Here is a 22385-nt window from a genome sequence, read left to right as displayed (position 1 = left end):
CTTCTTACATACCCCATTGAGAATACCACTATGATTAGAAGCCAGAAGATCTAGTCCTGTCAATACCATCAAACTCCTTGGGCAAATCATTTCCTCTCTTTCATGTCTTCAATTGTAAAATGGTAGAACAATACTTTACTTCTTAGGAACATGGCTTTGAGATCCATCAGTGACGTACTCTGCAAGATAGATGTAGACATTTATATACTTTAGAGACTATCAGACCTAACACATATCCAGTATTTATCCCATTTCTATTGGTACTGATGGAGGTTTATAAACAACTTACAAACATGGCAAAAACCAAGATGAAATACAAATGAGCAGATAAACTGCTGGAATTCTTTCAACATTCCTTCATTTCTGCATTACAGTCTATACTTAATTCTTGTTTGCTTAACGAAATCTAATAAATAACCCCTGTTATATTAAATTGTCACCTTGAATTTATTTCAATAACAGTAGGTACAATAATAATGATGGGCCATATTGTGCCATCAATTTTTAAATAGAAATCATCACTGCCAGCAATAGGGAGTTCTGCTTAAAGCTCAGGGCCTCCATCTGGTAAAAAGTGGTTTTGATCTCTTTGCTTCTCTTCAAGAAACTGAAGGCTATTAAGTAGAAGCAAATAGCAGTATTTACCACACTTTGAGGTTAGCTTAAATGTCAAGTGAGGCAGCAGAAATTGTATTGTATTATGTTAAGGCAAACTAAGTCAAGGCACATCTCATTGAATGAATACAGTATCTTCAGTTTAGAATTCAAAACCTCAAGCCTTCCTTTTCTCTGGATAAAAAGCTTGATCAGGAGATATCAGATACTAAAACAAAATCAGTTACTAATTTAAAATCAAGTTTTGCAAAATTAAAATATCTTGAAATTAATTAGCTATTTAAATACCTCTACTTAAAAAAACAAACTTTAATGATTATATTGATTTTTTTTTTATTTTTTTTTTTGTGGATCGTTTTGCTTAGTTGTCGAATATTTATCACTTTTAACATCTCACTGATCTCTCTTGTTCTCCAATTATATGAGATATATTACCTTCCTCTCCATTTTACTTCCATTTCCAAGATAATTGTCTTATGATTCAGCACTGAAATTAGAAGCTCTACTAATGGCAAAGCACATTTGAATCATAAATGACAGCTTTGGCATTTACAGTACAGGAAGTTGTTTTAGATTTAAATGCAACAGTCTGCACTGGGTTCGTATGCTAACCTATAAAGGCTACTACATCCAAAAATCCTGCATTAAAAGAATATTATGCCTGTTAAGTAAAACAGTCAAAACTTAGCAAATACCAGCATTAAATTTATCTGGATCATCTTAATTTGACCTCCTAATATGTATGTGTTGTGCTATACTTTTTAATGATGTAATCACATGCTCTCTTTCTACAGGACTTCATGGAGAAAGTATCCACTGCTGGCATGGACAAAGCATGTGCTACGAATGCTTTTTGCAATGCCTGCTAGTGCCGCTTCTCCCTGCTTTTATCCCAACTTCTTTTTTCCTACCCCATCATGGGGTAAGTGCCCACTGACAAGACAGGGAAAACATCCACCACTGCTGCTTCTCTCTGCATTGGTACAAGGAGAACAAGTGCCACCAGCATAGAGAAAACAGCCACCACTGTTTTATTCTGCATCCATTGTATCTGCTTTTCCATGCACTAGCACAGGGAAAGTGACCGTTGCCAAAGCCCCTGACTGCGGGATGCCACAGAAGCCACATGTCTGCAGACTGGATCATCTCCACAGGCTGCAGGTTGCTGATTCCTGTAATAGAAAAATGAAGCTGTCATTCAACTGAAGGAAGCAGGAATACAGGAAAGAATATTTTCACAGGATCTCTGTCTACTCTATGGAATTTCCTCCTTCAAAATCAATTTCTGCAATTAGATAAGCACTAATATAATAAACCTAACTAAGGAAACAAAGCCTCTCGTTAATCAATCAGACAGTTTCTCCTATGTGCTTGGGAAGAAGAAAGAGACCATTTTTATTTTTAATTTTAATTACTTTGGAGGCACTCAATTATGGTTATGGAAACCAAAGTAGTACCTAGGACTGATAAAGTAGACAGTTTAGAGTTTTATATTTAAAAGCCTACTTCCTCTGGAAGTAGGAAGGGATTTGGTGGAATCGCCATGTTTCTGGACACATACAGAGAAATGAGTAAGGACAGTGTGAAGCCAGTATGGAAGTCACTATTAGCAGGAAATATGCTTATGTCTTTACAGATTCCTAACCAGGAGCTGAGCCAGTCTGAGCTTGTGCATGAGACTTAGGCAGATGACAGAAAAACCATAGCAACTATTATTTCTTCTATTGCTCTCCAAATGTATAACATATTGGCAACAGGCAAATGGTATTTGGCTTGAGATTGAGACATTCTGCAATTCTCTTCTAGTTTCTAAAGACCAAAGTGTTACATTTACATGCAACAGACTTAGAAAACCATCTCTAGAAAAAATCAGAATGCATGAATATCCTGGCTAAACAAAGAGATCAAAACATCCTATTAGAACAATACAGACAATGCAAATATCAAGGGTCAAGTGTAAAAGAAAGACTAAAGAAACTGTAGGCCCCTTACAGAATGCACAAAGCAATCTAGCTACAGATGATGCAGAAAAGGCTGAGGTATTTAATGTCTTGTTTTAACTTCAATCTTTGCAAATAAGGTCAGCTACCAAATGATGAATGCAGTTGGAAGCAAAAACAGAGGTGAAGGCTAACAGCTTAGAATAATGGTGGGACAGGTTAGGGAGAGTAGAAAAACTAGATTCTTTCAAGTTGGCAGGACTGTTGCTCAACACCCAGCCTGCAGGCCAGATATGGCCCCTGGTGTCATATCATTGGTCAATGGTCCTGCATGCTACGTTGGGTGCTCAGGATAGTGTGGGGCCTGACCATGGCATGCAAGGCTGAACAGAAACTGTGCAGGATCTTGGGGCCCCAATCTCAGCACAAGGGATCAAACAGAAGTGGCATTGGCCCTGGAGCTCCAATCCCATTTCATAGGGCAAGACAGAGTCAGTGGCACCAGGCCCCAATCCCAGGACAGGGGACTGGAAAAAGGTTGTGCGGGCCCAAGAGCCTGATCCTGATGTGCAGGACCGGGTGGAGGCAGCATGGGGCCTCAGAGCCCAATCCTGAGGAGGTGGTGTGGGATCCAGCCACAGTTGTGTGGGGCCCAATCCAGGCTTGCAGAGCTGATCCTAGTGCCTGGAGTCTGATCTGGCCCACACAGTGACACACAGTGAACTGGGCCATGAGTCCAAAAGTTGAGCCTCACTGTTATTGGAAAGGGACAAAAATAGTGCCTATCTTTAAGAAAGGGGAAAAAAAATTGAGAAACTACAAACTAGTCAGCCTGACCTCGATATCTGGAAAGAGTATGGAGCAGGTCTCAAGGAATCTATTTTGAAGCACTTAGAGGAGAACAAGATGATCAGAAACATCCAGCATGGATTAATCAAGAGTAAATTAAATCATGCCTGACCAGCCTGATTTTCTTCTACGATAAGGTAAAAGGCTCTGTGGACGAAGGGAAAGCACTTTGACTTTAGCAAGGCTTTTGATACTGTCTCTCAAGTGACTCTCGCTAACTAGCAAAGAAATACTGACTAGATGAAATTACTGTAGTGTGGATACATAACTCATTAGATCATCATGCTCAATGAATAGTCAGCAATAGCTCAATATCTAACTGGTAGCAGATATCAAGTGGGGTTCCTTAGGGGTCTGTCCTAGGTCTGGTATTGTTTACTATCTGCATTAATGATTTGGACAATGGGATGCTTAGCAAATTTGTAGATGACATCAAATTAGGTTGAGTTGAAGATACTTTGGAGGTTGGGCTAGCATCCAGAATGACCTGGGTAGACTGGAAAAATAACCCACAATTAATCAGACGTGATTTAATAAGTAATGGATGATCCTGCCTTGAGCAAGGGGCTGGACAAGATGAGGCCCCTTTCAGTCCCACTTTCATATAATCTTATAATCCTATGAAATACTACAAATCGTACTTGAAAATGTCATATATAAACAGTCAAAAATATATGTGGAAGATGAATTTCATTGCCAATCTCATTGCCCAATTCAGGTTTTTTTGAAGCATCTCAATTACCTTTTTAAAGATGTCTTATTTTCTGGTGCTTGGTGGTGAGTGGCTGCCAGGGGGCAGGCATGGCTAAGGTTGGAGATTGAGCACTGATTATCATGAAGGCAACTGCCAGAATGGTGTCCAGCACCCAGTAGTCATTGTCTGTGGCTTGCACTGCCCTGCCTTGCCCAGGACCACCACCTGCTCCTGCAGTACTTATACCTGCTCACTCCCCAGGGCCAGTAGCTAAGATTGGAACTCCTGGTCTGACCAGTCCAATGTGTCTTTGTAGTCCATGTCCTTTGCCTGCCCATCACCTGTCCATACTTTGCCCAACTGAATGCCCACAAGCTGACCCTCTGATCATGTTACTAGGAGGTTCAGAAGGAGGGTTCTCTCCAGTAGGGATTTGCTGAATTTCACCATCTGTTTCATTTCAGTGTTTTTTACTTGTTTCAGGCTTGAAACAGTGAAATCAAAATGAAATGAAGGGCTTCAAAACAGCATCAAAACAAAATGAGGGCAGTCGAAATATTTTGAAAGTTTCAAAACTGAAACTGGGCTTGCCTACAGGGAAACAGAAAATGAGGAGACACAGGGGAAAGAGTGAGGGAAAGACTGCTCTGATATTGACTGTGACTCTCTGGCTGCCTGAGACACTGCTGGTGCTACTGTGCTGCTTACTAAGTTATCACCTGCTGTCATTTAAAGTGGTGGACTGGATTGAGGCTGTAGGGAGGGAGGAAGCCTCATTGGGGCATGCTACCATGTTGTGAAGAGGCCCCAGTGCCAGTGAGGGCGCAACTTAACACACACACACAATCACGTCACAAGTTTTGCTTGTCAGCAACCTGTGGTGCAGTTTCCCAGAAAACCCTGCACCTTTCTCCTTGAAATCTGGCAGGCTTCATGGCCTCAGCAGGGGCTACTATGCCTGCAGCTTTTACCCTGCTGTGCCTTAACACACACATGGACATGAGTTTTGCTAATCAGCAGATTGAGGTGCAATTTCCCAGACACCCATGCACCTATCTCCTTGAAACTTGTCAGGTGTTGTGGCCTCAGCAGGGGATATCAGGCCTGCAGTTTTCACCCCACTGTGCCTTAACACACATGTGACATAAATTTTGCTTTCAAGGCTTTGAGGTGCAGTTTCCCAGAAGCCCCTGCATCTATCTCCTTGAAGCTTTGCAGACATTGTGGCCTAAGAAAGGGGCTATCATTCCTGTAAGTTTAATATGAATCAGGAAAGAAATGAAAAAGTTAAGGCAACTTTGTGCTTCCCCATTGTAGCCTATGGGTGAAACACTGAAACAGTGAAAGAGGTTCAATGAAACTAAACAGAACAGTGCTTTCAAAATTAAACAAAACTCAAAATGTAACACCACCTTGTTGAAATGACAAAACAGAAGTTGAAATAAAATGGTGCTGTTTTGCATAGCCCAACTGTCCAGGGTCCTCTGGCAGAGCCAGCACATCTGCAGGGCTCCAGCTGTGGGTTTTGGAGACCTTAAGGTTGCATCCTGGCTTCCAAGTGCAGCATCTCCTCCGTGTGCAGCTGCATGCCCCATAGAGCCACAAGAAAGAAGCTATTTGTATGAATTTGCAACATGTCAAAGATAAGATGCTCCATACCAGGGGCTGTGAGCTTCACAGCCTCAGTTTGGGGGTTGAGCATGCACGGGTGCACAGGGACCATGGTAAATCAGGCAAGCAGGCCCAGGCCTAGGAAGCTGCCAGCCAAGGCTCCAGTCCCTGCTTGCTCCCCTGTGGCTGCAGGCAGCCTGCCTGCCCCACCCTCTTCCCAGGGCAGGACAGGGCAGGCACTTGGCAGCACCTGCTGCTGTGGCTCCAGACCCTACTGCCCACTGCCCCCCCGCTGGCAAAATGCTCTGCTGTGCTGCCACCCATTCCATAGCACCTAGGCTCAGGGGGCATGCAGCTCCCAGATGACTGGGATGAGGAGCAGTCCATGCCCCTGCTCTCCCCACAGAGGTTTTCTCCAGGGAGGCACCCTAAGCCAGACCCCCCCTTGCCACCACTGAGCCCCAAGTGTACCCTTGCTACACATGACCAGGACACTGCATGAGGAGCTGTTTGCGGGGACTGCAGGGTGCTCAATCCACTACACCCCCCTGCTAGTGGCCATGGTGCCCCAGGTGTATCTGCACACCTGGCATGGGACCCTGAACTACAACAGTGCAGGGGGCAAGCCTGGGCTTCCCCACAACTGCTACCATGACTTAGAGGGCTACCTGTTGCTGTGCTATACATCCCTGCCCCGCACTGCCAGGAAGGACATTGCTGCCAGCATCAATGTGTGTGAGATGCCCATGCCCACATAGCTGTGGGGGCACAAGCTGCTCATTAAAGTTTTGCACTGTCTCCCACCTCCCTGTGTACTTTGTGGGGGAAACCCATGTTCAGGGAAGTGCACATGTGCTAGGAAGGGAGGGAGCGAAGGTGTGGGGAGTGCCCTCCCAACATAGTGGGCCTTCCCACATGAGCAGAGCTGGCATAGCTGGTGGTTCCACACAGTCATGGCTGTTGGTGACAGCATGTGGTTTCAGGTGATGCCCTTGAAAAGTGGGGCATGGCAGGTGGGTGCCTGGCCTGGAACTGCTGGTGGCTGCTGAGGCTTGTGTCATGGCTGCCTGTGCCTTGTGGTGGGGGGCTGAAGCTTAGGATCTGTTGTGGCAGGCACTGGGTCCCCTGAGGTGCTGATGGAGGGTGCAGCGTGGGATCTCAGCAGAATGGGCAGCTGGAGGGGCCCTCCCCCAGTAATGTGTCACTGTGGGTGCCAGGCCATGGCTGGAGCTTGCGTAGGCCATTCATGCTGCTGTATACACCACAGCTGTGGCATGGGTCCTGGGGTGTGAGGATGTTTGTCACTTGCTGCATAAAGGGCATGGACTTACAGGCAATCCCCAACAGACAGTTGTGGTCAGTGATGGCAACCCTCTATGCCCTCAAGGCCTTGACCTTTAGGTGGCACTGCCATGCCAACCTATCATGCCTGCTCTCCCACATTGAGCCTGACAACCCCTCATAGACATGGGCATTGGAGCGTGTGCCCTGCTCAAACTTATGCTGCACTTCCACCTAACCCTACAGTGCCACAAGGTTGGCAGTCTCCTCCTGCAACCATTTAGGGCCCTAGGTGGCATGTACAGAGGTGGGCATGAGCATTGGTGAGGGCATCACTATCAGGGGTCCTGTGCTAGCTCTCTGGGCCTCCACACAGCTGTCCTTGTGCTGCAGGGCCTGGGCAGCTGCCTGCAGTGTCCAGAGCAGAGGTCCTGATGTGGGACTGACAGCCATGTGTTGAGGGAATGTCGCACAGCACCGGGAGGTTCAGGGCAGGCTGTTGAGTGGGCTGCAGGCAACAGGAGCTGGCCCCAGCAGCTAAAAACTTCCTGTAGCTGTGCCTGGGTGCTGGAAGCCCTGGCTGGAGCCTATAGCACCAATGGGCCTGCCTGGCAGGTGTGCAGCAGTGAGGTGCCAGGCATCCATAGTGGGGTGCAGGCAGTCTGGCAGTTAGGCTATGTCCTGCTCAGAAGGACACAGGGGCCTGGAGTGACCTCAGACTTCCTGCTGGTGTGCCCCAGGACTCAAAATGCCTGCAGGCTTAAGGTCCTGAGGCAGGAGCTGCCATAGAGGTAGACCAGCCCTGCAGCAGGAGATGCCCCCATCCTGAACCACTGGAGCTAGCCTCAGGTCACACCACTAGTGGCAATTGTGCTTCTGGGCCACATCTACACATGCATTACTCCACAGTAACTAATCAGAAGTAAATTTGCTATCTGCATTTTCAGATACAAATTTACTTGTGATTAGGGGTGTTACTGCACAGTAAATGTATGTACTTGTAGATGCACGCACTTACTGTGCAGTAAACTACTTAATGAGCATCATGTAAATGTACCATGGGAAATACATCTTTCTAAAAATAATTTTTAACATTAGAATGGAGTGAAATTTCTGAAAGATTTATTTCTCCAAGTATTCTGCAGAAAGATTCTTTTATCATCTTTAGCATCCAGTAAATTGGAATGTCCAAAGAAGAAGTAGTTACTAACTCCCAAATGTGCTTTTATGAGATGATATTTTATAGCTTACTTCATTCCATTTGTCTTCAGTTTATCACTTTAACTGTACACATGTAAAGAAAACTGAGGTATTTGGGCTACTGGTGGAAGACCAAACATTATTCATGACACACTTTAATAGATATTAATTAAAATATATTTAGTTTTCAGGCATAGCCTAAAGAACAAGTACTTTTCACTCATGCTAGAAAACAGGGATTTTACTGTAGTTATTATCTTAACCACCAGATAATATGTATATCTTGTTGCCACCAAGAAATAATCAACCTTTGAACTAATTAATTTCATTTCATTGCCTAGGGTCAGTCTCCCACATCAATTACAGAGATTTATGAGAATTCTTCAAGTTTAAAGGGCTACCTTTAATTAATAAATGCAGAGTGCAACCAGATCACACCAGTCAATCTGGTCCTAGTTTAAATGATAGCCAGCTTTGGAAAATTTCCAAATTATTCATATTCTAAAATTAGATTAGGCTCTTTTGGGCCCATCTAACTTTCTTAAGAAAATTATTTTAGTTAGAGCAATTATCAATTCCTACATATGTAACTCTATTCCCTGTGAATAACCATATCTTGTTATTTTAATGGTAATAAAAATGTTCAAAATGGCCCTAGTTTTATTTTGAAAACCCAATTCTTGCTAAGAACTTCAGGAGTTAACAGGATTTTCTAGTCTCAAAACATATAAAACATTATTTTACATAGAAAAATATGTTTGCTTTTCCAACTGGATCATTTAGGGGAGGAGAAATGAGTTTCTTTCATCATACACAAATGCATAAGAGGAGTAATTACATGAATTATCAGTGGAGTTCTACTGGTTTGACATTAACAGTGGAGAAAGAGGACCAAAGTGTCTACATTGTCTAAGTCCAAAAGCCAGAAGGATAGTTCAAGAAGGCTGTTAAACATAAATTGCCACAAGGTTCCATCCATTCTTAATATATATTTACAAATAAATTATTTCAGATTGTAGGAATGTGGTTTGGAGAAGTATGAGAAAATCAAGGCTTTACTGGAAATTAATGTTTTTCACTGAAAAGCAGATTTAGTAAATTGATTACAATAGTGACCTGACAGTAAAAATGGAAGTTAACCATTCCAATTGGCAGTTCCTGTATGTTAAAATTTGAGTGTAAATCCAGAGGTTTAGCTCTACTTATTCAAGCCAAATTAGGGAAGATTATTTTCTTTAGTTTCCTCCCTCAAGTAAGTATCATCTATCTCCGGTCCTTTTAATATTGTTTCACTAACATACCACTTCGATTTTTCAAGAATCCTGTTATCAGTCATGTCACCACTTTCTGACAGGTTTCTCATGTCTGGTCTTGCATCTGGTTGGCTATGGTGCTCTGCTCAATTTAGTTTTCATATGGTAAGACACTTTCCTCTAATACAATGCTGATACTCACACCTGACCCTTGGGAAATTCTGGGTAGAGTGGCAGCCCAGCTAGAGCTGTTGCAACTCTAAAAGACATTTATGGAGAAATAACTAGATAATTGTTTTTTTTCTAGTCAATAAACAATAAGTTAAGAGACTCAGCCAGAATAAAGACTCAACTACCAGATGCTTATCTGAAAATACAAAACTTTCTCAGGGGACTCCTGTTCTTGGTAGCAATATCTTTTTGGGGAAGACTGAGCAAACACTGGATACCAGCCTGAGCAAGATGTGGGAGGGCAGAGCTTCAAAGCCCAGCTCCAGGGTGCTGGGGTGCATATATTGCAATGGTTGGCTCAGGAGTCTTTGTAACCAGTGTCCTTCAAGAGTCAATGTTTTCCCAAGAAAAGACCCTACTGTCCTCAGCACCATGCTGGCAATAGTATTATCATCTGTTATAAATATAGGGCAACTTTTATGGTACCCTACAGGTCATAGAGTCATTTATGACAATTTTAAGTACAGTAAAAGCCTGTTATCCAGTATTTTACTAATTGGCATTTCTATTAACCGGAATTTCCAGCCAGCCAGCTGGACACAGAAGGGAGACAGAGCTCACACACGGTGGCCACCACTGCCATGATCACCACCAACCTGCGCTGCCCCCTCTCCCCTGCACCCGCACTCTATGTCCAATCAGAAACCCCTGTGCCTCAGGTAACCGACATTTTTAGATTACTGGCACCCCCTACTTCCCACTCATGCTAGAAAACAAGGCTTTTACTGTAGTTATAAGATGCTGCTATTTTGATTTGGTAACAGTTGCATCTCTTCTCTAAGTGTAAATGAAAACATAGTATAATGAGCAACAAATGATAAGGTCAAAGATCTTCCCTGGTAGTTGCACTAAGGTGCATGATCCTAAAGAACGATGTAGTCTGTATGCAAACACCAAAGCACTATGGATTTAGGAAATGCATCGTTTCTTCCAAAGACATTAGCTTTCTCCATTTTCTTGTCTGTAACAATACTGCTCTGTGCATCCTCGACACAGAAGCAGTGCCAAAATGACTAACCATCTGTTAGGTCAATAGCTACTGTAATAAAACACCATGATGTTTCAGATGACTGCTCAAACTTAGACAACATTGCTGTCTTTGGAAATTAACTCTGTTTTTCATGGGTGTTGTCCTATCTATTTTAATTATATACAATTTATGTTACCTATGGGAACAGAATGTTTTAAGAAGGACAGTTAGGTCTAATATAGGTCTAACATAATAATTTAGTTTTCTATATACTAAATAAAGAAAATAACTAATTTACTAAATTACATTATAAGGCAACTGAAACATGCTCTTAGAGCATTCATACATGTAAGATAGAACAAGCAATTCTATGTATTTAAAAAATGAAAGTAAATAGTGTATTATGGAAGTATAATATGTAGCATTTTTGGAGGTATGGCAAGTCACAAGACCAAAAATTGATATATCTTAATTATCTGCACAATCCTGATGTCATTTTAGCTCCACACTTCAGAATCCACACATTCCATTTTACTCTCATTCCTAGCCTCTCATAATACTCCCCTCCCCATCAACTGCACTCAAAATGCTATCTGGGTGTTCAGTACATAAGCAGTATGTTAGAGGTAGGTCATTTGGGAGAACTTGATCCTATTGATTACAGAAGAAAATTATGGATTGGGACTCCTGGAATATTTCTAGTTCTGTCTGTGACTTGCAATGTAACATTAAGAGTAATTTCCCATTATGTATTCCTATCTACAAAATGGAGACAATATTTACTTGCCTCAGTTGTTTGTAATCAGTACTATCATCTTGCTTGGAACTCTTAAGGTAGAAGAAAATATAAAAATGCAAAATATTAGTGTTAATTTAGTGAGAAAATAAAAAAAATAATTAAAAGTGCAGAGATGAAACACTGAATTAAGAATGGAATATATGATTTACAAGAATGATCAAATGGGATGTTCTTAAAGAACCATGAAATGTATTTTTACAATGAGTTTAAATTAGAACTCACTAAATTACAAAAGGAAAAAGTATGGGTTTATATACTGTTATATATATATAGTCATTATAAATACTTCATACTTTAAGTACAGTATTACCATATCAATCACATTTATAAATACCCTGTCCAAAGACTTCAGTATAGAAGAAGCAGTTCTCTCTTATGTTAATTAATGTGATTCCTCATGATTTTGATACACTGTATAGCATATTTTTATTTTTATACAGTGACTACAAAGTTAAACAGTTTTGTTTTGTTTAATCTAATATGTATTTTCACATTTCACTGTTCTCATGGCAGAAAATAACTGGGATTACTGCAACATATCAGGTTACATTAATGTGAGATTACTGGAAAAATAGTACATTTTCTAATCTCTCATGTGGAAATGTTATGCAAATTATTTGTAAATGTGAAAGCCACAGGAGCAAGGCTGCATTAACAGTTCCTATTGCAGAGGTATCCTCAATGATTTACAACTCAAAGGTTGAATTGAATATAAATTGCTTTTATGCAGTATATAAATTCAGAAGAAATGCAAAGAGCACCATCTTCTGGACCAGGCAAAGCATTTTCAACTCTTTTAGGAAAAAACAGTCCATTCAACCTTAACATTGTTTTATATAGCACAAATACTAAGAATGTTTAAAATATTAGTTTGAGCTCAATTAAGCTTTGCATATTCAAAAGTAAATCGGATATTTCAGGCATACTTAAGTAATACACTTCATACATAACTTATAAAACATTTTATCTGTAATGTCATATTTATTTGTGATACATATAAAAAACTACACTGAAATCAAAGGTGAACACTAATACTTTGTGTTATAGCATTCTTCATACACTTTGCTAGTTTACTGATGACAGAAAAGGCCCAAATTCAACATTCAAATGAGAAACAAAAATCAGTTCTTCAGACCAATTTCTGAGACAACAGAGAATGAGCCCAAAAGAGATCCATCTCTTGGCAAGGACCTTTACTTCTGACAACAAAACTACCAGACATCCCAGGCTGAAAGACAGTCCCTTGGACTTTGGCTTCATCCCCAAAACTGGTGACAGGATTACAGAGAGCAAGGCACTATCCTGTAATGATTCCTCTGACTTCCAACCAAACTCCAGAATACTTTGAAATGAAATATCTAAGGTAAGGGCTAGCCTGTCACACTATGAATGAGAAACAAGAGTTTAAAAGAATATTAGGTATTCCTGATTTCTCTTCTGAGCTAACATTTCTTTTTTTATACATAGATTTTGTCTAAAGAACAGAATTCTGCTAAGATCTGGATTCTCTCATTTTGCACAGTATTTCACAGAGTTTGTCATCCTACCCCCTTCTTAGCCAGTGACAGATCCTGAATTAATAGTATTTTTCATCATTAACTTTATTTAGAGTAGTCATCAAATATAGCAAAAATGTTTACAACCACCTGAGAATACTGCTGCTGTTCTTGTTCCCACTAACCTACAATCATGCCATTTAGTACACACACTGATTTTGGTGACTGAATGTAAGGGAACCTTGAATTTGACCTTTCTATTCAAAATCAGCAAAAGGCCATCTTTAGAGGCTTTGAACCATCCAAAGTTCCTTCAGCGTTACAACTGGGAATTTAGTCACTCAGTCATTATGGGTGGCTGTAAACAGATAAAGCAAATTTGACTTTCTTATGCATAATGAAAAGATCCATCCATTGGCTCACAGCATGTACCTTAATGTCTTCGATAAATTTGGCATGTGTTTTCCTCCAGTACACAGGAATTAAGATGATTTAAGAAAACTGCTGAATCCAACCACATTGTCACAGTTAACCACAGCCTTCTGAGGGGACTACTTCATGTGAAACATGTAAATCAAACTGCCATGTTCATTCATTCATTCATTTGCACAAATCCAAACTGCCAGTGAGAACCCTGAGTGCCACAGCCTCTCCTCACCCTCCTTTATCTTTGGGGGTTAAGATCATAACCATCCAAACAAGACCAGTTTTCAAACAAGCCTAAAGTCCTCCAAACTAGCTCCTCATCTCAAGTTCTCAGAAGTACTAAAAGGTTACCTTATTTTAAAGAAAACTTTCTGAGTGCAGGAATGAAGTATCCTGATGTGCAGGAAGACTAGGAAGTTTGGAAGAAGAGCAGCAAATATGGAGAAAGACGAGCTTGGTTTAGCTGGGAATTCTTAATGGAGCTAAAACACAAAAAGGAAGCTTACAAAGAGTGGAAACTTGGACAAATGGCTAGGGAGGAGCAGAAAAGTATTGCTCAGGCATGCAGGGATGAAATCAGGAAGGCTAAAATGCAACTGGAGTTCCAGCTAGCAGCGGATGTGAAGGGGGAAGGCAGCCTAGTGAACAGAGAATGCAGAAAAGGCTAAAGTACTCAATGCCTTTTTCACTTCAGTCTTCACAGGCAAGGGAAGCTCCTAGATTGCTGCACCTGACACTGCAGTTTAGGGAGGAGGTGAGAATCCAACCATGGTAAAAGAACAGATTAGGGAGACAATTTAGCAAAGCTAGACACGTGCCAGTCCATGAGATCAGACACAATACACCTGCAGGTGCTGAGGGAGTTGGCTGTTCTGATTACAAAGCCACTGGCCATTATCTTTGAAAAATCATGGCTACTGAGGAAGATCCTAAAGGATTGGAAAAGGGTAAATATACTGCTCATATTTAAGAAAGGGAGAAGGGATACCTGGAGAACTGCTGACAGGTCAGCCTCACCTCAGTCTCTGGAAAAATTATGGAGCAGATCCTCAAGGAATCAATTACTATGCACTTGGAGGAGAAGGTGGTGATTAGGAACAGTTGGCATGGATTCACCAAGAACTCATGCCTGACCAACCTGATAGCTTTCTATGAAAAGATGACAGGCTCTATAGATGCGGAGAGAGCAGTGGATGTGATATACCTCGACTTCAGTAAAGATTTTGGTACTGTCTCCCACAGTGTTCTTGCAAGCAAGCTAAGAAAGTACAGGTTGGATGAAGGGAATGTAAGGTAGATAAAAAACTGGCTGGATCATCAGGCTTAGAGGGTAGTAGTTAATGGCTTAGGCCTATTTGGCAGCCAGTATCAACTGGAGTGCCTCAGGGATTGTTCCTGTGGCTGATTTTGTTCAATATCTTCATCAACGAACTGGAAGACAGGGTGGAGTGTTCCCTCAGCAAGTTTGCAGATCACACCAAGCTAGGGGAAGTAGTAGACTAGGATTGAGACAGATCTCAACAAATTGGAGGATTGGACCAAATGAAATCTCATGCAGTTCATATGGAGAAGTGCACAGTCCTGAACTTAGGATGGAACAATCCCATGCACTGGTACAGATTGTGGACCAACTGGATAAGCAGCAGCTCTTCAGAAAAGCATCTGTGAGTTACAGTGGACAATAAGCAGAATATGAGGCAACAGTGTGCCCTTGTTGCAAAGCCAGCTAACAGCATACTGAGCTGCAGTAGTAGTGTTGCTAGCAGATCCAGGGAAGTGATTATTCCCCTCTGTTCAGCACTGGTGAGGCCACATCTGAAGTACTGTGCCCAGTTTTGGGCCTTCCACTACAGAAAGGATATGGACAAATCGGAGTGTCCAGTGGGCAACAACAAAAATGGTTAGGGGACTGGGGCACATGATGTATGAGCAGAGGCTGAGGGAACTGGGCTTATTTAGTCTGGAGAAGAGAAAACTGAAAGGCGATTTCATGGCAAGCCTCAACTACTGAAAGGGTGGTTACAAAAAATATGGAGCTAGACTGTCCTCAGTGGTGGCAGATGACAGAACACAGAGCAATAGTCTCAAGTTGCAGCAAGGGAAGTTTGGTTAGATATTAGGAAAAACTCTCTCACTAGGAGGGTGTACTAGAATAGGTTACCCAGAGAGATTGTGGACTCTCCATCTTTGGAGATTTTAAGACCTTTGTAGACAAAGCCTTGGCTGGGATGATCTAGTCAGGGATGGTCCTGCTTTGAGCAGGGGGTTAGACTACATGACCTCCTGAGGAATCTTCCAGCCCTAATTTTCTAATATTCTATTTCTGTGATTCAATGATACCATCCCAAATGGTCATCAGGGATATTTCCCAGCATGGATTCTTGCCTCTCCAATATGTATGTCTTTGGGAGTGGTGAGATGATATGCCCAAACCTTACTTTACCTAAATAAAGCATATGTGAAAATTCCCCTTATTTCAGTTCCCAGGCTGCCATGTACTACAGAATCCTTACTGTAGTTGCTAAGGATTCCTCACAGGTTTCCTAGCAACCGTGCATTTGGAATTACTGAGATTTTTCCTAGCTACTGATGTAAGGACTATGATATACCCCTGCCCCTGCATACTCTTGTGGACCACAACAGATGGAATGGGGGTGGGGGGCTTGGAGGGGAGGATTGTTTTTGCTTTTGCTGGAATAAAAACACTGCAAAGTCTTACTCTAAAGACTTTGAGGGAAGTAATAGTGCGAAAAAAGGCTTCTGTCTCAAAAATCCTGCTGAGGTGAGCAGCCAACATTCACTGAAGGCTGAGAGCAATAAAAAAAGCTTAGCCACTTCAAGCTGCCCAGTCATTGCTCTCTAAAGATACCAATAAGGACAGTGTAAAACAATTCTTATTTCACTGGAGCTGCTCCTGCAGCATGCAGCATGTGGTGGCAGCAACTTTGTGTCTAGCTCTGACTCTGGCTCTGGTACAGGACACAAAGGATTCAACCAGGAGCACAAGCTGAGTTTGACACCCCTGATCTAGATCAACGTTTCTCGGTCTGGGAAGTAAATTCCCCTTAAGGGCCACTGAGCTCGTCCAGGAGGTCAACAGGAAAATGAAAAAGGATGAGGAAAGATGAGTGATAATGTAAAATTATCATTTCAGAAAATCGTTTCATGTCTCTCCTGGGTCCATGGTTAGTACTTTGAAAGTCATCCACCTCCTTCCCTCCCATCTCCCATAACAACTTGTACTACATGGATATCACTTTCACATGTCTGATGAGAATTTATGTAAAGCCACCAGTATTTATTGGTCTATTATGACGGTACTAAAACACTGCCTCCCATTTTTTTTTCTGTTCACAACAACAATGACCATTATAATTCTGAGCAATCCCATGCATTTAACACTGTCCCTGCATAGTAAATTAACAGGGGAGTGGGGCAGGTACTTTACTCTGTCTCAGCTTGTCTGTGGTACCTATCCCTTTGCCAACTCTTACTTCACAGTGGGTGCATCTACACATGCCATTAAGGTGACAATTAACTCTGGTACAACCTGTGCTGGAGTCTGCTGCTCCTGGGCACAGTGTCTACATGTACACCTGGGATAGCAGAAATTTGAGCCAGGGCAGAGTAGCCCTGGGCTAGTAGGGAGACCAGCAGCATCAACCCTGGGCTCTAGGTGGCATCACTGGGCACTGCAGGAACTGGATGTTGTAGAAGAGTCCTAAAGAGCAGGGCTAGGTGACAGGCAGCCTCCACAGTTTAGCCTCAGTCATCTCGTGCCCCAGTCAGCCACTGTCACCATCTACATGTGCGTTTCAGCACCCATAGTTACTCCACTGTGGGATGGTACTGTCCCTGACAGTAGTATCCTATGGTAGAGTTAATTATTTTACTGCACCCTAATATTGGTACAAGCATAGACAATGACACCTTATTGTAGAGCTAATTAGTGAACTTGGCAGTAAAGTGCACATATAGATGGACCTAGTGAGCACATCTACACGAGATGTTTTCCTCCACAGTAGACTAATCCAGGAGTGGAACAGTTCCAGTGAACTCCCTTATGAGCAGGGAAGCCCCACTAGGCACAGGGCTCACTGACAGCTGTGTCCCGATGAGCACAGGACCAGGAGAGCTCTGCTGGTTGCAGTGGCAGCTGTCTCCTGCCCCATGCACATCAGGATCCCTCCTGATGTGCACCAGGGCACAAGACAGCTATCACTGCAGCCAGCAGAGCTCTCCTGGCCCCGTATGCATTGTGCCCAGCCCCCATGTCTTCTGCCAGCCCCTATGCTAGGACTCCAGAGGGAGGAGGGGGAGCTTGGGACTCCCCCTAGCTGCTGCAGGGGAGGTAGAACAGGGCAGGAGCAGCACTATACTGGGCTACTCCCAACAGGGTGCACATGTAGACAGGCTCCCAGGGAAGGCTTACTGTAAAGTATTTTACTGTGTATTTTACTGCACAATAAACCTATACAGCATTAATAGCATGTGTAGCTGTGCCCACTGAGAGCTAAACCAGGGCAGCTTACCCCTGAATGAAACAATACTAAAATCATTTCATTTCAGCTTTCATTTGCTTGCATGTAATTGCACTCACAGGGAGTTATTGTAGAAAAGATGAAACAGAATCAACTTATTGCCCCCTATTAATTTAAGGCACCCAGGCTTGCAGGAATCTGAACCAGTGGTTGTAACACAATGTAGGAAACTGCTGCATTAAGAACAGGTTTCATTCTGAATACATGTATAAAAAATACACATGTCAGTATGAATGGATGATAAACTAGAGATCTTGGCAAAATAAGATACAAATAGATTTCACTCCATAGTTACTATTAGTAAAAGAAATAGACACAGGTTAGTACAGAAAAGCATCTAGATTTCTGACTATATGTGAAGCCTTTATCCATTTGTTTGTTTTAAAAACAAAGGACTCTGGTTGATATAGAAAATGGCCAATATTTTATTGCTATATTCTGGAGACAACTGATTTATAATCAATGAAGCACATGGGAGTGACATATTTATTTTTTTCTATCATTTTGATCAACTTTTAGAAAAACTGTAATAATTGTAAGTGATATGAAAATGACATTGAGGGAAATTAGTAGGGAAACTAGAGCATGAACATTGCTTGGCCCTGTACCTACTTAAAAGCTCAGTAGACTGGGAGGCCAAAGGTAAGCCCAGAACAACACCATTATGTAAGTTTTCTATAACTTCAGTGAAATTTTTTAAATCATATTTTTGTTGTTGTGCTATAGTAGGTTCCTTCATCATATCCCTTAACTCAATCACACTTTATAATAATTCTCTTAAGAAAAAGCTTATCAAACTATGGACAAATTAAAACAAACTTCTACCCCTTGCCACTTTTCCCCTCTCCAAATCTCCCTCCATAATTTACTGTAGCTGAAAAACATTTTGGAGGAAGGAATGGAAAAGAAAAAGAAAAACTCCAAGTAGCACCACACATATTAATATTTCAAAAAACATAATAATTCCCTAAGGCAGAATTACCAGTACTGAAATATGCTTAATCTCAGCTAACACTATAATCTTAAAAATCTGTAAAAATCATTAGCCTCTTCAGTGTGTACATCTGCATTTAAAAAAAAAAAATAGAAGTAGTGTAGGAAAAGCACTGATTAGAATTGATTTCCTGTCAAATGTGATGCCTTGACAGAATAAGGGCTTACTGTGTAAGTGCTGCCCTCATTTACTCTACTTTAGTTCCAATGAATACCCCTGTCCAGGCCATGGGAGAGGCAGCCTGGTTTCCAAAAGGGTAAATATTGTATTTTCTCACATACAATATGCCCCAGAATAAGTGTGCACCTTGTTTTTGAAAGCCAGGAAGAAAGAAAAAGATTTTTCCTTGTAGTAAGTAACTGAGTAGCAGCAGCCAGTAATGCAACTAGGGCGAGGTGACCAAGGCAGCTCCCCTCAGTGCCAACTTGGTGGGGCATAGAAAAATACTGCAGCATGGTGACAGCTATAAGAGGCTGCTGCCCCTGGGTGATGCAGCTACCTTTGGTGCCTGGCTGCATTGCCATGCCTCTGGCAGTAGTGAGAGAAATCAATCTTCTTTCTACCATCCATTCTGTATGGTGTTTACATAGGACCAAATATCTGCTCTAGCTGACTGAAGGTATACAGCTGTGAAAAAGTGAACTATTCACAGAACTTTTCACTAATTATATCACAGACAGACTTATAGTTACATTTCAGGTCTCTTAGGTATCATTTATACTAAAGCCTGTCTTGACAGTAAAACTCTAATTACAACACACTTTTGTTCATAACTACAAAGTATTTGACATTTTTCCCCCATACATTGTTCTCTTTGGGACTAAAATTCTCTTTGTTCAGACACAAATACACAGATATGGAACCCTGCAATTAGGAAAACATGAGTAAAAAATGGAAGTGCTTAAAATAACTAATGTTTCAGACTTATTATCAGGCTGACCCGTTTAGAGATATGCTACATGAGTGCATCCACACATGCAAGCACGTGTGCTTATAGCATCTCAAATAGAAGTGGTGCAAATTTGAACTGGGGCTTTTTGCCTCGGCGCACATGCTTGGACATGTACTTTGTTGTGGAGCAAGTTATGCCTCTTGTGGCAAAATAACCCTGCCTGGCTCCTTCGGGATCTGCATCCAGGCGGAGCTAGAGCCTGAGGACAGCACTTGCGCTGTCCCCAGCAGTATAAAAAGCTGCCCTGGCAAGTAGCTCAGGGCTACTTACTCTGGAGCTTCTAGGGCTTAGTCAAATGGTACCTGGGGACACTACCCCTTGTGCCAGCTGGACTGTTGAAGAAGCCCTAAGACTTCCCTACACCCTTTACCCACTGCAGCAGTCTGGCAGTGGAGGCTGCTGCCTGGCTGTGACCTGTTGTGCACCTGCCAGACCCAGATGGGGACTACACAGCCAATAGAGGCATCTGTCCCTCTGGGCCAGCTGCCAGTGGGATGTGGCTGCAGAGTTGGCTTCTGTGCAGCACTACTGCTGTGTGTGCCCCCCACCTAGCCATCCAGGCAGCTATCACTTGGGAGATGTTTGGGGTGTGGTGGCCTGCTTTTGAACTGTCAAAGCATGTCCTCCTGGCCCCATTTGGCCAGAAGGTCAGCCACAGACAGGTCCAAGGTGCCAGCTCTGAGCAGGCAGGGTCCTGCCACTGGCCTCCCTAGCAGGAATTCTGGTGTTCCCTATCGGAAAACTGAAAAATCCCCGATAAAAAAAAAACCTGAAGTCAATCTGTAAAATACCCCTGAATCCATGTTCCTCCACAAGTAAACCACCAACCCCAGGCACCATCACCTAAAAAAATAGAAAACCCCCCAAAAAAGGAAAAAAACCTGAAAAAAAATAGCCTCTACTTACCCTACAAGCAGGGGCTGCAGGGGGTCTGGCGCCTCCTGGCAGAGCCTCCCTGAGCAGCACAGAGAAGGGGGGCAGGAGGGTCCAGGCAGGGCCCCAGTGATACAGATGGCAGCTGGACTGCCGATAAGTACTGGGGTTTCTATGTTTTGTTTTTTTCCTATGGGGATGCTGGGGTGGCAGATCAGAGCTGGGCAGAGCAGGGATTGGGGGTGTCTGGGGGGCAGACAGGGGGTGGGGCCAGGCAGTACCAGTTCCCCAGTTCCTCCAGTCTGGCTGGAGAACAGGTACGAGGCCCTGGCAACTCTGGAGGAGAAGGAAGGAGAGGAAGAAACTGGGGAGGAGGCAACTCCACACTCTCCATGTCCCAAGCAGGCTGAAGGATATAAGCAGGCCAAGAGGAGAAAGCGTTGCGTGATCGTCATAGGCGACTCCATCCTGAAAGGTACAGAGGGCCCCATCTGTCACCAGGACCCCTTGACACGCGAGGTCTACTGCCTACCTGGAGGAAAGATTCAGAATGTGAAGGGGATGATCCAAGCTGTGGTCCTAATCCATGTGGGTACTAATGAGGCGGCCAGGAGAAGCCTGGATCACCTGATGGCGGACTACCATACTCTGGGGTGCGTGCTAAAGGAGATAGGGGCACAGGTGGTTTTCTCTTTTATCCTACCAGTAAGCAGACATGGAAGATGGCATGAAACGTGCATCGCGGAGACCAACTGATAGCTTTGGGAATGTTGTCTTGAGGCAGGCTTTGGCTTCCTCAACAATCGGCACATCACGACAAGAGACATGCCCGGATAGGATGGGCTCCACCTTTCCCCTAAAGTTAAGCGTGTGTTTTTTTCTAGGTTGGTGGACCTCCTCCGGTGGGCTTTAAACTAGGCTCATTGGGGAAAGGGGAAGATGAGGGTGGAGGAATCACTGGACTGCCAGACCAAGCAACACCCACAAGTACAGCCCAGCCTAGACCGATGAGTGAAACATATACACAGGTAAGTGGCAGGGGCCAGAGTAATGCTGAAAGTAGGGGGCCAGTACATACATCCACAGGAGGCCTTAAATGCTTCTACACAAACCCTCATAGTATGGGAAACAAGTAGGAGGAACTCACCCTCCTGCTAGCTGACACCAACCCGGACATAGTGGGGATCATTGAAACGCGGTGGGACTCAACGCATGACTGGGTGGTGAATATCAAGAGCTATAGGCTGTACAGGAGGGACAGGATAGGAAGTAAAGGTGGGGGTGTGACATTCTATATTAAGGAGGGATATCCATCCTTGTCAATTAACAAAGAATCAGAGGAGGGGCACTCTGAAGTGCTTTGGGTTAGAATACAAGGCAGTTGAGGGGAGAGAGACTTAATGGTGGGGGTCTACTACAGACGTCCCAACCAAGGGGAAGAGCTCGACCAGGAATTTTTAAGTCAGCTCACGGAGGTAATGAAGTCTAAGGATGTGGTCGTCATGGGGGACCTGAACTTCCTGGACATCTGCTGGGAACAGCAGTTAGCCAAAACTGACTGCTCACGTAGGTTCTTAGCCAGAATGCAGGACCTCCATCTAACCCAGGAGGTGCACAGCCCCACCAGGGGAGACACCTTGTTGGACCTGGTGCTGGCCAC

The sequence above is a fragment of the Crocodylus porosus genome, unplaced genomic scaffold, assembly GCF_001723895.1.
Source record: "Crocodylus porosus isolate Cpor-Errol unplaced genomic scaffold, CroPor_comp1, whole genome shotgun sequence".
NCBI classification, from domain to species: Eukaryota; Metazoa; Chordata; order Crocodylia; family Crocodylidae; genus Crocodylus; species Crocodylus porosus.
Note: the sequence above shows the minus strand (reverse complement) of the source record.